The 14,449-nt window shown below is 46.8% G+C and overlaps 1 protein-coding gene across 6 annotated transcripts in view; it reads left to right on the top strand.

The window, feature by feature from the left end:
* Positions 1-9,714: 9,714 nt before the first annotated feature.
* Positions 9,715-14,449, top strand: part of LOC105492226 (ATP binding cassette subfamily C member 12) — a 72,398-nt gene continuing 67,663 nt past the window's right edge. For 2 of the 6 annotated variants that reach the window (XR_011616416.1, XR_003020533.2), the window contains exon 1: positions 9,715-9,881. The gene's annotated coding sequence lies outside the window, so the exon portion shown is untranslated. The remainder of the gene's footprint in view (positions 9,882-14,449) is intronic. The other 4 variants (XM_011759248.2, XM_011759251.2, XM_011759247.2 and 1 more) reach the window with 2 other exon arrangements.

Genomic DNA, 14,449 nt, shown 5'->3' with positions numbered 1-14,449 from the left:
AATATGTTTCAAAGTACTTTCCTTTTTATTCCAGATTATGATGTCTGATTTTCCAAAAATGCCATAAAAAATCAATTTAGTAAACCAATGTTTCTCACTCTCTTGCTTGCACTGGTGCTGGGGATGAAATGTCGTCCCTGCCCTCAGGGAATTTGGAATCTCCTGAGGGTAAGTAAACAGTAAAACTGTAAACAAGTAAGCAGGCCGATCCAGAACAGGGCTACCTGAGGTTATAGGCAGAAACAGGGTGTGGAGGAAAAGGCAGCCCCTGGGGACTTCCTGGAGGCAGTGTGGGCATAGTTTACTGAGACCCGAGCACTGATCAAACATTTACAACATTTACTCCGAGGAAGGAGACTGGGGCAAGAAAGAATGTTCAAGGCAGAGAGAACAGCCGACAAATCCCTGTGGGAATGAGCTACTACAGGGGCTGATGTTCTGGACGGAACAAAGTCCAGTGCCCTGGAGCTTGAAACTTCTGTTCCCCATTCTGGACTCTCTAGTGGCACCTGCTTCTCATTCTAGGGGGTTTATCTTTCTTAAAAAATCTTTTGTCTGTTATTCCCTTCTCCCCAGTCCTGGCTTTTTTCTTTTTTGGGTCCTAAAGTGTCCCTGGAAACCCCATGTGCTACCATCCCGTCACAGCTCAGCTGGTCATCTGCCCGTTGAGGGTGACTCTCTTTCCCCAGCTTGCCTCTTCCCAGAGCTGCTGTGGGACACTGCCCACGTCACGGGTGAGGGAACTCTCTACACGCTGGGATGTCACCATCACACTCCAGGCAAGGCGCCTCCTCAGGCCACATGCAGCTGCCGCCTTTTCCTTGAGCGGCCAGCAGATGGCAGCCTCGTCCCAAAAATGCGGTGAAGGCCCCACTGGGCTTCAGAGCTGGGCGGATCCAAGGATAGAATTAGCCAGAAAAGTGTTGACCCCTGGAGTCAGAGGACAGGAAATAGAGCCCATTTCCACTCAGTGTGCAGGGCCCCATCCCATCTGCCCCCGTCCCCACCTCCAGCAGCAAAATGGGAGAACCATTGGCTCCGAGCAGCAATAAAGCAGAATTTTTTGAAAAATACCGTTAGTTTTTTTAATCAAATTGTTTTTACATATATATACACACACACACATATATGCATATATATGTGTATATGTGCATATATACGTATACATATACACATACTTGTGTGTGTGTGTGTGTGTGTGTATAGAGAGACAGACGGAGTTTCACTCTTGTTGCGAAGGCTGGAGTGCAGTGGCGCGCTCTCTGCTCACTGCCTCCTGGTTCCAGCGATTCACCTGCCTCAGCCTCCTGAGTAGCTGGAATTACAGGTGCCTGCCACCACACCTGGCTAATTTTTGTATTTTTAGTAGAGATGGGGTTTTGCCAAGTTGGCCAGGCTGGTCTTCAACTCCTAACCTCAGGTGATCTGCCTGCCTCGGTCTCCCAAAGTGCTGGGATTATAGGTGTGAGCCACCGCACCCAGCCAATATTGTAATATTTTATTCTTTAAGCTGAGTGGTGAGTGTATGAGGCTTTGGTTTTTAATAATTCTTTTCACCTTTTCAGGTTTCAGAAATGTTTTAAGATAAGCATTTAAAAATTGGTATTTGGTCTTTCAAAAATAATACTAAAATAATTACAATGAGAGAATGCAGGGCTTTGCTGTGCTTTGTTGTATTTGTTTGATGGTTTGTTATTATTTTTATTTTCAATTCCATACTGGTGGAGAGGAGGTCATGGTTTCTTTAGTACTTAGAGGTTCTAGAGGCCTTAATCTGTGCATGAGTTGGGGTGATGTTGTCAGAGGCATTTGAACCAGAGCAACTCCATCTTGAATAGGGGCTGGGTAGAATAAGGCTGGGACCTACTGGGCTGCATTCCCAGATGGTAAGGCATTCTAAGCCACAGGATGAGATAGGAGATTGGCACAAGATACAGGTCATAAAGACCTTGCTGATAAAACAGGATGCAGTAAAGAAGCCGGCCAAAACCCACCAAAACCAAGATGGTGACGAGAGTGACCTCGGTTGTCTTCACTGCTCCACTCCCACCAGCGCCATGACAGTTTACAAATGCCATGGCAATGTCAGGAAGTTATCCTATATGGTCTAAAAAGGGGAGGCATGAATAATCCACCCCTTGTTTAGCATATCATCAAGAAATAACCATAAAAGTAGACAACCAGCAGCTCTCGGGACTGCTCTGTCTATGGAATAGCTGCTCTATCTATGGAGTAGCCATTCTTTTATTTCTTTACTTGTTTTTTTTTGTTTTGTTTTGAGATGGAGTCTTGCTCTGTCGCCAGGCTGGAGTGCAGTGGCGTGGTCTCAGCTCATTGCAACCTCTGCGCCACCCCTGACCCCCTCCTCCCCACCCCCCGGGTTTAAGTGATTCCCCTGCCCAGCCTCCCGAGCAGCTGGGACTACAGGCGCCCGCCACCACGCCCAGCTAATTTTTTGTATTATAGTAGAGACGTGGTTTCACCGTGCTGGCCAGGATGGCCTTGCTCTCCTGACCTCGTGATCCCCCCATTTCGACCTCCTAAAGTGCTGGAATTACAGGCGTGAGCCACCGTGCCCAGCCCCTTTACTTGCTTAATAAACTTTACTTTATGGATTCACCCTGAATTCATTCTTGTGTGAGATCCGAGAGCCCTCCCTTGGGGTCTGGATTGGGGCTCCTTTCCTGTAACAGTGTGGTCCACAGTGACAGCAGCCGATGTGCAGAGCAAAGGAGGCCACAGTCACGCTGGCCCTGCCTGCCCTGTCCTCTGTCTGCAGCCCTGGACGATTTTCTAAGAGAAACTGGTAAATAAGCAGTCTTCAGAGACCAACTTCCATGGTGGCCAGAGCACTATGCTGTGCAAGTCACCAACAGGAAGAGGGGAAGACTCAGACTTCAGTCTTTCCGGTCCGGAAGGGCTTCTTTCAGAAAAGTGACTCCAGAGGGCACCCCCAGCCTAGAAGGCATGGACGTTTGGGTCACTGGAAAGGTCCCAGGAGGGAGTGGCTGCCTGGAGGGGCAGGGAGCTCCCCATGGCTGGGAGCTTTTTCTGGCACTGAAAGCTTCCTCCAGTGCAAAGTGAGGGGCAGTGTTCTTATCCCCAGGCTGGGAGCAGGCTGAGGGCTGGGAGAAATTCTGCATACACCTCTCTGGGGACTGGGACACTGGAATGCAATGATGGAAATAATAACGCCTGACAGCAGAAGTTCTCAAACTTGAACTTGAGTATCCAAATTGCCTGGAGGGCAAGACACAGATTGCTGGATCCCAACCTCATATGGTTCCATCCAGTAGGTCTGGGGTTGGGCTTAGGAATTTGCCCTTCTAACAAGGCTCAGATGTTGCTGATATTGCTGGTCTCTGGCCCACACTCTGAGAACACAGAGGTTAGCTGAGAGCACATGTCCCATATGATCTAGACAGGAAAGGTCCAGGCCCCCATGCGAATGTGCTTCCCAAAGTTTCTGTGCATCCGGGCACCTTGATTTGCATGCCCTCTTTTAACTCTGCCTTCCTGAGCATCCCACTAGGCCATCCATCCTCTCCTTTGCTCCACTGCATTGACCTAGCAGGAGAATTCAGCACTTTTCCTTATTTCCTTTGTATGTGTAGACCACTTTAATGAAGTGTGGGGTCAGAAGAGTTGTTGACAGCAAGTCAACAACTTCCAACTGAATATCAACCATGTGCTTTCTTAAGGAGTCCCTCACCATTCTGCCTGCTCTGGCTCTGGTTTCCTCTCTGGTTCTCTGATTACCCTCTGTGTTCTCCCTGCCCCCACCTCCCAATTCTTGAACACGTTTTACGCAGAGCAATTTAGTTCTTCCTTCTGATGCCCTTTCCTGCCAAGCAAGTCATTGGGGTGTCTCTGACTGCCCCAAGAGACAGATCAAGGCAGTTGCTAAACAGAAACGGTTCCCACCCTCTGATTCACTCTGGTGCCAGCTGTTAAGATTGTAAAATGTCACCCCATTATCCTAAATGTCCCCTAATCTGTCCCCTGGTATCACTTAGAAAATTCTATGGAATGCAACTGCTTCAGAGTCAAAAGCAATTTTAGAAGTCCAGCTGCTCTTAGCCTGTAGTCCATGGACCTCTTAGCTAGATTCAGGGCACCTATGAATTTGGATGGGGAAAAAATGACATCTTTATTTTTGCAAATTGAAATTTGGTATTTTCCTTGATGGGGCAACAAATAGATACTATTAGCAGTATCTGTGACCTTGTTACCAATAGAAATCAGCAATATTCTCAAATCTCATTTCAATTGTTTCAGACGTCTCAGAATATCACTTATATGCATCAATGCTTTGAAATTATAATAGTCATTAGGACTTCTGCTAGATCACATTACTTAGTGCATCAATATAGAAGCATATATCTTACAATATTCAGCTGTGTTTTATACATATTATGGTAAGCGCATTCTGTATAATTGGTTATCTTTGCAATCCTATGTACTTCATCTCATGCATAGAAATACTTTTTCTGAGAATATACTAGAATGCCAAAGAGGTCCATGGCACACAAACAATTTAAGAACCTGCATTTAACTCAGCTCTTTGATTTTCTAGAGGAAACTCGTGTCCCAGGCAGAGGAGATACCTTGCCCACAACCACACCACTGGCTTTTAATAGGCTGGTTTAGAACTCGAATCTAAAACAGGAGATGGGGCTGGGCCTGGTGGCTCATGCCTGTAATCCCAGCACTTTGGGAGGCCAAGGCGGGTGGATCACCTGAGGTCAGGAGTTCGAGACCAGCCTGGCCAACATGGTGAAACCCCGTCCCCACTAAAAATACAAAAATCAGCCAGGTATGGTGGCATGTGCCTGTAATCACAGCTACTAGGGAGGCTGAGGCAGGAGAATTGCTTGAACCTGGGAGGTGGAGGTTGCAGTGAGGCAAGATTGAGCCACTGCACTCCAGCCTAGGCAATGAGAAAAACTCCATCTCAAAAATAAAATAAAATAATAAAATAAAACAGGAGAGGGAAGAAAACGAGAAGGACAAAGCAAGTAGTAGGGGCTGGGGATACAGGCCTCACCCCCAAACCAGCCAGCATGGCCCGCTTAGAGCAGGGGGACAGAGAGGCTGCCCCTTCACGAAAGTTCTATTTCTAGTGCCTGATGGCCCCTCATGCAGAGCTTGCCATCCAGTGCAGCATCTTTGAGTAGCATTAGTGCCAAACTACGTTTCATCAGAGCAAAGAGGAGTACGCTTTGCTGACTCGATAACCGTGTTCCTTGCCAATCCTTGGTTCCCAGATACTTCATGGTTGGCATTGTACTCTAGAGAGAACTGTACTGATTTGGAAACTTCTGTTCTGATATGAGGGTCTCCGTTCCTCTCGGTGGCATTCACTGAAATGCTCCCCACCTCCTTCTCCCCTCACACATCAGTATCCTTCACTGATCTGGGGTGTGTTCATGATTTAGACTTAACAGAGCACTTCCTGGCATATAATTGCATATAAATGCATGCCATAGGATTGTGTACAGTTACTACAGATGGCTGAGTTTTTGCTCTAAGCTCCTTAACAGCCCATGCAAAGAAAGAAATAGGTTTATTACAAGATTGTTGTGACCCCAACCATTTAAATGGAAAATTTAGTTGTTTGCAATTAGCATAGTTTTCCTGATTCTGAGAATGGATTCTTTGAGAATTCTTTCTCGTGTTGGGGGCAGGTTTTAATTCCTAGGCTTAGCTCTCTGAACCAAGGGGCTTGCTCAGGTCTTTAAGCTGTAAGTGGTGGAGCTGAGGCCAGTACCCACATTTGCTGACTGTGAAATATTTTTGTTCTTTATTAGAGGGCTTGTTCTCTGACTGTTGCATGCATGTATTTCTGGCTCATGAATCCCATTATTGCTTTACTTACATTTTTTTCTTCCACTTACTGTTTTAAAAGTCCATGCAAATTCCAAATTGCTTTCCAGAATCACTTGACATCAGCTTTGTTTGATAGTCCTTTTATCTCTCTCTCCTTAGTTCATTAGGCAAATAAAGTGAAAAACGCAAACCCCTTCTTTTAGCAGAGACTTCAGTGTATTTCTACTAGACAGATTCTGACAGCAACCCAGGAGGTAGAATTCTTACTTCTAGCGAGATCCTGCTCGTTTTAAAATTATTATTCACAAACAATAGCTACCATTTATTGAGTGTTTACTCTGTTTAAGGCACTGTGTTTAAGCGCTTCACTTCCATGATCCACTTTAATCCTCGGTTAGTTTACAATGCTTTTAGGATAGTGTTTTCATTTTGCAGTTGATGACGTTGAAATTTAGAGATTTTGAGGACAGATCTGATTCCAGAGTTTCTACTCTTAGCCACTATAAGCTATTTATTCTATGTAACTGCACACACTGATTTCTGAGCACTTCTTGGGGCCTTTGGGCCAAGTCTTTCTGCTCTGTCTCTCTTATCTGTCTCTTTCTGTCTTTGTCTCCCCACTCCTCTCTAATTTTTTCTTTTTTCAGACAGAACCTCACTTTTTTGTTGTTGTTGTTAAGACGGAGTCCTGCTCTGTCGCCCAGGCTGGAATGCAGTGACGCAATCTCGGTTCACTGCAACTTCTGCCTCCAGGGTTCAAGCGATTTTCCTGCCTCAGCCTCCCGAGTAGCTGGGAACTACATGTGTGCATCACCATGCCTGGCTAATTTTTGTATTTTTAGTAGAGATGCAATTTCAACCATGTTGGCCAGGTTGGTCTTGAACTCCTGGCGTTAGGTGGACTGCCTGCCCAAGCCTCCCAAAGTGCAGGGATTACAGGTGTAAGGCACCATGCCCGGCCAGAACTTCACTTGGAATAGAGACCCCACAGAACCTCAGAGCTGGGAAAATTCCCTTCCCATTGAACACCAGTTTTCCCTTGCCACAGAGCACCACTGCAGGTGTTTGAGCACACAGACTCCTGATTTATGCATGCATAGTTATTTACAAGGGATGTGCAGGGTGGACATGTGTTGGGGCTCGGACAACAATACCCCAAAGTATGGCACTTTGGCAGGCTGAGTACTTTGAACTGATGGAGTTTGGATGACCTCAGAAGCAAGTTCTCTCTGACCTTCTCCTGCCCTCCTGTACCCCTTGTGCCCCTCTTTCTCCCCTGAGATGAGTCATAGAAACCAGAGTTCCCCTTCCCCAAGGTGAGTCATAGAAATTCTTCCCCCAAAGCCACCCATAAAACCTAAAAATATAACTCAGGCCTTCCCCCACCCTTCTGCACAGGAACTGGCCGTAAAGAAATTCTCTGACCAACTTTGTCTGAGAGTAGGTCCTAAGACCCTCATTCCAGAGGGGTCGTGCCCCATACCTAGAAAGAAGGAATGCTGCACAGGGAGGCCAGGACGAATCTGCACAGACAGGCCCTGCTGGGTCCCCATCCTACCACCTCGGTCCATTAGAGTCGATCAGAACTTTCTGTCCAATCACATTTCTATACCACTGTCAATTCCTCATTGAGTCTAAGCATAAAAATGGACGGTTCTCCCTGAGCCTTTCGGTATTCATTTCTGAAGACTCACATGTCACGGTAAACTTTGATGAAATAAAATGGTTATGCTTTCCTTTTGTTAGTCTGCCTTTTGTTACAAGAGTGTCAGCCATGACCCATATGACTGGTGAGGAAAAGTATCACACTTTTTCTCCCCTACACATGTATATCACTGTACACAATTTTATGTACACTATTTTGTATACAAAATAGAGGGTTTTTTTGTTTTGTTTTTGTTTTTGTTTTTGTTTTTTTTTTTTTTAGACAGGGTCTCACTCTCATCGTCCACGCCTGAATGCAGTGGCATGATCATAGCTCACTGCAGCCTTGACTTCCTAGGCTCAAGTGATACTCCCACCTTAGCCTCCCAAGTAGCTAGGACTACAGACACATGCCACCACCCCCAGCTAATTTTTGTATTTTCAGTAGAGATGGGGTTTCGCCGTGTTGCCGAGACTTGTCTTGAATGCCTGGGCTCAAGTGATCCGCCTGCCTCGGCCCCCCAGCGTTGGGATGATAGGCCTGAGCCACTGCACCCAGCCAAAATAGAACTTTTAAAGGAAGAGGAAAAATACGAAAAGGATTTCTATTTTTTTTCTTTTTGTATTCCAGTGCATTATCTTGCCCCACCCCCAGGCGTGTGCACACCCAGACTGGGCCTCAGGTCCCTGACCGTGGGTGAGTCCACGCTCTGCCTGGAACAGGAGCTTGTCTGGTCTCTTCCTAAGGACTTCCTTGGATACAGACCGTACAGTCCCTCTCCATCATTCTCCACTCTGTTTCCTGCTAGGCCAACCAATCTTCTTGCGTAGCGTCCAATACCGTTTGTCTGGGTGGAAATCCGTCTCCGCCCGGCCTTTCATGGAGATGGAGGAAAACTGATCAGCATTCCTCCTGCATAAACTTGATAGCACTTGACTCCGTTTGGAAGATTGTGGAAGCGAGTCTTTGCTGTGTTTATGAGACCCCCAGGGTTGTTGCGAAGATCAGGTGATAAAGAGGATAAAGAATTTTGCGATACACAAAGGGCTTCCAGAAATGTCAAGTGATATTATTAGCAGTGATTTGCATTAATGAAGGGAAGAACGGAGGGAAATTAAATGGGACACTTTGGACACGTGTAAGGAAACTGTTGTCGGTCTAGCTCACTTCCCAGGCCGGGGAGCCTTCCTTCCTGGGAGGACCCATTTTCCTACACAGCTGCCCACAGCCCCCCTCCATCTCCACCTCCCTCTAGATAGGAAGAGAACTCAGGTCCGGCAAAGGCGGCGAATTCGCATGTCCAGGAAGCCGCGGAGCCCGAAGGTAGCCAGCAGGGGGCGGCATTGCGCAGGACAGGAGAAGGCAGCGGCCGAGTTCCTCATAAAATCCACGTGCCTGAGGCTAGGGAGGGTCCTCTAAGGTGTCTAAATAACCCTTAAAGCGGAATCAAGATTTGTTTTTTCTGCACTTAGAGAGTTTGCTTCCTCCCAGCCGGCTCGCTGAGCGCTGTGGAACCCTTCGGCTAGGCTTACCTGAAATCGGGCGCTTGTTCTGGGCCAGGCGCTGAAGAGGCTCCAGGAATCATACCTGCGCTGGGGGTGTGCAGGGTTCCAAGACTGACACAAGGGGAACTTTTCTATGCAAGGGCTAGCTGCTAGTGCCGGTATCAGACTTACTTTCCATTCATTTCAAGACAAATTGAGCTCAGATTACCGTTTTCTTTTTCGTTAAATGAATGGGGAATGAATGAATGAGATTTTCTGTTTTGAAGATTACGTTCCCCTCCCCTCCCCTCCCCTCCCCTACCCCTACCCCATCCTCCCCTCCCCCTGCCCTCCCCTCCCCCTCCTTCTCTTCCCCTGATCCCAAAGTTGCTTCTTCGTTGCAGGAACACAGCGTAGGAAATTCGATGCATTCTCCCAGGAAGGAGCCTGGAGTGGGACTCAGGGGACCTGGGTGCTGGTCTCAGCCCCACGCCAGTCGTGGACAGGCCTCTCTGTTCCTTGGGCTTCTCGTCTGTAGAATCAGGGTTGGAGAGAGGATTTTTCTCCTTCTCTTCTACAAGGATGTGCTGCGACAGCCAGGGAAGGGCTGACCATGCACAGTGCTTTCATGCACAGGCTCTGTCACCAAAGAACCAGACCGGGCCACAGGCCATCCTGGGAGGGGGAAGAGCCCTTTAATGTGGGCAGAGGGAATGTTGGTCCGCCAGAGTTCCCTCTCAGGTGTGGTGGGAGTGGCAGTTGAATGGGGCAGTTGGAGAGGAGGACTTCAGGCAGGTGGGACAAGAGAAGCTGAATCTGAGGTCCTTGGGGAGAAGGAGGCCCAGGAGTCCTGGGCAGTAGGTGCCAGGCTCTGAGCCCCATGACTGCTGACCCTCCTCCCCTCCCTCTCATCCTCAGCCCAGGTAAAGCTTTTCCCTATAGCAATTAGCGGCCTCCATTTATTCCCACGGGCCCTTGTCTCTCATCCCCAGGACAGGCTGTGGGGAGGGGGGCGGTGACACCACTGAATGGGGCTGCCCAAGCGGGAGGCAGCAGGATCGAGGCTCCGAGAAGAAAGGCAGCCCCTTTTCCACTTTTGGAGCCCCCGTTATCATAAAAGAAAAGGCAGATATGCCAAGACACGATTTCAAAATCTCTGAAATACAAAAGCCTACACTGAATAATTTAAGTCTTTTTCCACGCATGCACAAACACATATACAGGCTAGTGTTCACAATTTAATTATGGGATTTATACCCCCCACCCACCCAAAAAAAAGACCTGGAATTCATGAAGCATCACTGTGGTTCTCATAGGAAGCTTTCCCCTTCCTTCCTTCCTTCCTTCCTTCCTTCCTTCCTTCCTTCCTTCCTTCCTTCCTTCCTTCCTTCCTTCCTTTCTCTCTTTCTCTCTTTCTCTCTTTCTCTCTTTCTTTCTTTCTTTCTTTCTTTCTTTCTTTCTTTCTTTCTTTCTTTCTTTCTTTCTTTCTTTCTTTCTTTCTTTCTTTCTTTCTTTCTTTCTTCTTTCTTTCTTTCTTTCTTTCTTTCTTTCTTTCTTTCTTTCTTTCTTTCTTTCTTTCTTTCTTTCTTTCTTTTCTTTTTTACTTAAAAATATATTATTTTCCTGTGAGTGTAGATTTCAGTTGCCCTGAATCCAGGCTCTTGCATCCTTCTCTGATCGTGTCGGAATGTGTCTGTAACTGGATGGATGACCTCGTTTGGAGATGCCATCACTGGCCACTGTTTTAGGACCTCTTGGGGATGAGGGGACTTGAGCAAAAGCACCCCACTTCCCTTCCTGCACTCCCAGCTTGGTGCTGTCCCCTGCATGCACTTCCCTCTGCCGCCTCTCTGCCTCCCCCTCCCTCCCAACGCCAGTCCCTCATCACTCACAGGCCTTTCTGGTCTGGCTGCTGCAGGTGCGGGGTACCTGGGGACAGACAGGAGAGCTGCGGTGTGGGCAGGGCCTGGGAGAGCTCCCAGTGTCTCTTCTGTGCTGGAGGCCTGTCAGGCCCTGGAGGAAGGGGCTGTGGGGGTTGGCGGAGACCATCAGATATTGATAACTTTGGTGGCTTTAAATTAAGAATGGATTTATTAAGAAAGAAGTAGGGCTGTAGTCTCGTACCTGGGAAAAATGTTATGACTAAAGGTGTGCCTGCTTTTGGTTGATGGATGGACTCCCATCATGAGCACCAAGGAAGACCCAGCGTCCAATTCTCGAACATGAAGTTGTTAATTTTCTGGGCTAGACAGGGGCAGAAATGAAATATAACAGAACAAAGTGGGCAGGTGTGGAAAATGGTTCTTCTTGAGATGACTTCTAGACATCTTTTGTTCTCTCTTGGGGCAGAGACAAGGATAGAGAAAAAGGCCTCAGGAAACACTATAAGGAAGACAGTAGTGCTAATGCAATAATAAATGTTATGTGACCCCGAATCTCAGAGTCACAGAGACAGTAAGGAGTGGTGGGGATTGTGGCAAACTAAAGCATGTACGCCCTGCCCAGGAGGGGTTGCTGTGCTCAACGTGAGTGGATTGTCATCATGTGAGCATACAGAGCTCCTGATATTTGATGAAAGCCAGAAGCCAGTCTTATTTTTTTTTTTAATGTGGTATCTCCTCATTTTTAAATGTTTTCCACAAATTGGAAAAAAATGTTTAAACTACGCAGGCCATATAAAATGGAACTGCAAGTTGCACATGGTCCACAGTTTGTGTCCTGTGCTGTAAACAGAGCCCTTCTTGCTTCTGCCTGTCCAGTCTGTTGAGGTTAGGTTAAGAACCCCCTGTCTGCCAGCAGAGGGGTGCACCAACGACTTTTTGGCACCTCCTGCCAATCCTCAGATGCTCTGCATGGACAATACAATGCCAAGAACAGAGACACGATGGCTGCAGGGACCCTGGCCGAGTCGGCACTGCCTCCTCCCAGCTCTCATTAGCTGTGCGCCCCTCAGACCCCATCCTGTGATTGCCAGCAAGCAGATTTCTCACCCCAGGCAGCTCCTCACTCCTGGCAGAGGATGGTGTGACAGACGGGGATAGAGACGTTAGCCAAAGCAGGCTTCCTGATTTAAAAAAAAAGTCTCATTTTCCCCCCAGGGCTGCCAAATTTAGCAAAGTGCCATTCCAGCTGCAATGCTTCCAAGCCACCTCAGATCATCATAACTTCCCATGCCCTGGGGAGCACTCAAGGAAATTACCTTCTAGCACCAATTTCCTATGCACGCTGATTACTCAGACCTGGCCAGGGAGTCCTGGCCTCCAGTGTTTGGTGTCTGGGACTCAGGAGCCCTAAAGACAAACTGATGACATCTTGCTGCCAGGGTCCCTTACCATTAGAAAAGGGAACCAAAAAATAGAAATTATAGGTAAGAGTTCTCCACTAACAATGAGTTCCACCCTCTCACAGGGGCTGGGAAAGATTAGCCTGGATGAGAGAAGCTAGCAACTGGGTGGTTGGGAGTGAGTTGTAGGAAATGACAATGGTCCTCAAATATCACAAGGCACATGAAGAGGACATCAGTGGAGGCTGCATGGCTCCTGAGAGCAGAGAAGTGTGCAGAAAAATTGCATTTAGTTCCACAGAAGGAAAAAAAATCGTCCTCTTTAGGGGTGTTTCCTTAGAAAATGCTTAACTTTTTATTTTGCGATGATTTCAGACTTACAGAAAAGTAACAGAAATAATGCTAAGAGATCCCAACTACCCTCCACTGAGATTTGCAGTGACATTTTTGCCACATTTACTTTAGCATTAATATCAAAATCAGGAAATTCATCTTTGATAAAATATTATTGCAGAATCTATAGTCCATATTTAAATTTCTCCAATGTTCCAATACTGTTCTTTTAAAAATTTCATTTACTTATTTTTGTTTTTTTAGAGCAGGAGTGAAAATTTATTAAAAAGTTTTAGAGCAGGAACGGAAGAAAGTAAAGTACACTGGGAAGAGAGTCAGGTGGGTGACATGAGAGTCAAGTGCACAGTTTGACCTTTGACTTGGGCCAATAATGTTCTTTATAGCAAATTTATTTTCCTCTGTTCAAGCATCCAATCCAGGCTGTGTGTTGCTTTTAGCTGTCACATCTCTTCTGTATCCTTTAATCTGAGATGTTTCCTCACCTTTGTTTGTCTTTCGTACTATTGATGTTTTTGAAGAGCACAGGCCACTTGGGTTCGTCTGGTATTTTCTCAAGACTAGATGCAGGGTATGCATTTCCTACAGGAATACCACATGCGGGCTGTCTTGAGAAGAAGTGACTGGGGTCTGTCACCAAAGCGTGTTGAGGCCCGATCTGGTGGGCCAGAGGGAAATTCTCCATGAGAGGCTAGTTTGCCATGTCTTGGATTCTGTGATTCTCCCCCAAATAATTTCAGCTGGGTTTCAGAACTTGCCGTGAGCTCTTTCTTCTTCATCAGCGAATCTGCTTTCCTAACGCTGCTTTGCTCAGGTTACCAAGGGCAGGGCAGTGCCCCAGCGGCCATTGGGAGGTCATGGGTGGTTGATCAGGGACCACAGCTTGACTGTCCACTCTGCCGGGCAGTTGCAGAGTGAGGGAGCATGCGGTAGAAAGACCGTGCCCAAAGGCTGCACTTGGGTTCAGGCTTCTTTTCTTGCTTCTGATCCAGACCAGGGCTGGGTTCTGTTGATGCAGGGAGCCAAGGACTATGCAAGAATGAGAGGCCAATTTTTAAGCTCTTCAGCCCCAGCATCTCTGCAGTGGATAGCTTCCCTTTGTCTCCGGAAGTAAACGCAGAGAGGTCAGCAGGAGGCTTCTCTGAGTGGGGGGTGCCTTGGGTAGAGAAAATTCTGAAGGGCTTTCTGGTAAACAAACAAATGGAAGTCTTGTGGAAAAGGATCCAAGGAAAGTTTTGAATCTGAAGCCTTTCACAGTCATGCCCAGCCTTGTCTCGACTCTTACCTAAGTCTGGTGCATAGAGCCTCACGACACAGGCACCACACACAAACCGAGGCTCAGCCTAAACTCTCTGTTTGGGCTTTTTCTCAAATCCTTCTAGTCTTACCTCCCACAAAAGTCCTTCCTAACCCCATCCTCCTCCCAGACCGTACTGACCTCTACTTTCTCAGAACTTCTGTAGCACGGGTCTGCATTACTCAGTGACACTGAGCACAGCCAGCCTGCTTTCAGGCTTTAGATTCTTAAAATTATGATCAGATATAACAGCAATGTGGGAGGAAACCAGAGTAACTTCCAGATCTTATTTCCCCACCCCTAGAGGTAACCATCATCTTGAATTTGGTGTAGAGTGTTCCCATTCACTTTGTAAAAATAAACTTTATTTTTTAAAACTGGTTTTGGTTTACAAAAAAATTGCAAAGTTAGTACAGGGTCTTCCAGTACCCTATATCCAGCTACCCTTGCTAATAACATTAATAACATCTCATGTTAGTATGGTATATGTGTTATAATTAATGCATTATATTGATACATTGTTAACTAATATTTATACTTTACTAGATTTCCTTTGTTTT

Source organism: Macaca nemestrina, chromosome 18 (genome assembly GCF_043159975.1).
Source record: "Macaca nemestrina isolate mMacNem1 chromosome 18, mMacNem.hap1, whole genome shotgun sequence".
In the NCBI taxonomy this organism is placed as follows: Eukaryota; Metazoa; Chordata; class Mammalia; order Primates; family Cercopithecidae; genus Macaca; species Macaca nemestrina.
The sequence above is the reverse complement of the archived record's forward strand: the minus strand, read 5'-3'. Positions and strand labels throughout refer to the sequence as shown.